Source organism: Aplysia californica, unplaced genomic scaffold, assembly GCF_000002075.1.
Source record: "Aplysia californica isolate F4 #8 unplaced genomic scaffold, AplCal3.0 scaffold00316, whole genome shotgun sequence".
NCBI classification, from domain to species: domain Eukaryota; kingdom Metazoa; phylum Mollusca; class Gastropoda; order Aplysiida; family Aplysiidae; genus Aplysia; species Aplysia californica.
In genome coordinates, this window is record NW_004797586.1 from 797,600 (window position 1) to 799,147 (window position 1,548).

Sequence of the window (1,548 nt, forward strand, 5' to 3'; positions counted from 1 at the left end):
CGGAGTACATTAGTTCCGTATAGCGCCACCAACACCACGTGACTTTCCAGAGCCAGGTGATGAATTCTCTACAGCTGTCACCACGCGATAAGCGTAGCAGAACAAAAGGTTGAGCCTCATGTAACAAATAGCTCGGCACGCTTACAGTCCGGATGGAAGCCATTTATCCCCGCGGGTTCTGCTCCGTAGCCAAGCTGCTTACACTCTGCTAGCCTAGCCAAGTCGAGAGATGCAGTCCGTTCTGAAGGCCTACACGGCACGTACACACTGATACAGCTTGTCGGCTCTGCTGGATCTGTTCGCGACGGAGGCTTAGAGTGGCTAGTAGTGTGCTTTTAGGAAAGAGACATCTACAAGAAGGATGCGTGACTTCCTTGTGACAGAGTTCCCCTCACCAATTCGTGCTTCGTTTAGTCTGGCTTTGGTAATAGGGAAAGCATACAGTTGAGGCAAACCTATCTCTCACTCAGTTATTGAAAGATATTTTTACATTAACTATCCATGCACTTGGTCACTGATGTTGTCATTATTGTCCTAGCAAAATACGCCGACCCGTAAGTACAGCGTTGCAGCTTGAGGTTTATACCGCAACCATCCCCATGCTATGTCTGTGCTGACTGTCTTCGTTAAAATACAACAACCTTTTCAACGGAACAGGAAATCGAACTTATATCAGCCTTTTAAAACTGCAAGTCCGAAGCTGTACCATTTGACTGGGGCGTCCTTATTATGTACCCAATTGAAGGACTGAATCCAAGCAAAAGAAGCAAGAGCGTGAGATTTAGCACGTGCAGATACCACGGGGGAGATAGTATACGACAGGCAAGAGAGCTTCTGGCACACTCAATGCCGGACGGTATAATTAAACGGTTAACCCAGATCTGTGGAACATCTAAAGCCGAGGCGAGATTCGTTAAGACTGCGTGTAATCCACGATCTTTCGCCTTCTTATTACCTGCTAATGTCTCTCCCTTTGTGGAGAGCGGTGTCCCATAATTCTCCAGCTATTGTGTTCCTACGTCGAGAAGTGTGACGTAGAACGCAACCCAAATCTCCAATGACAGAGGGAATTTCTGGCACAACAGCGACGATTTTGTCCGCGTAACTGTTTTATGGCTAACACGATAGTTGATGGGTACTTATAAATATTGGATTTCTGATCTCTAATTTCGAAAAGTATTAAGGGATTAAGTTGTCAGTATTCGTTCTAACGACGTGACACTTGTTTCTAAACTTGTTGTCCAACACCTTCTTGGAGTCATGTTTGTACGATGCAAAAGTACTGCGTTTACAATCACGCTACTATAAATGATACTGGAAATGAATTTGCGCTTAGAATGCGGTCGAAGACATAAAATCTCGTGGTCTTTTTGTTTTGAACCAATTAGTGGTGACAGAAATGAAAGATGATTCTTGTAACGGATAGATAAATATGGAGGTGTGAGTGAGAAAATGAAGAAGGAAACGTGAAGTGCAGTTAGAGAGAGAGAGAGAGAAAGAGAGAGAGAGAGAGAGAGAGAGAGAGAGAGAGAGAGAGAGAGAGAGAGA

The 1,548-nt window shown here is 44.6% G+C and overlaps 1 protein-coding gene across 1 annotated transcript in view; it reads left to right on the forward strand.

Annotated features, from left to right (window-relative positions):
- LOC118477170 (papilin-like) overlaps positions 1–1,548 on the forward strand; it is a gene marked incomplete in the record, with an annotated part of 104,600 nt that overhangs the window by 59,464 nt on the left and 43,588 nt on the right.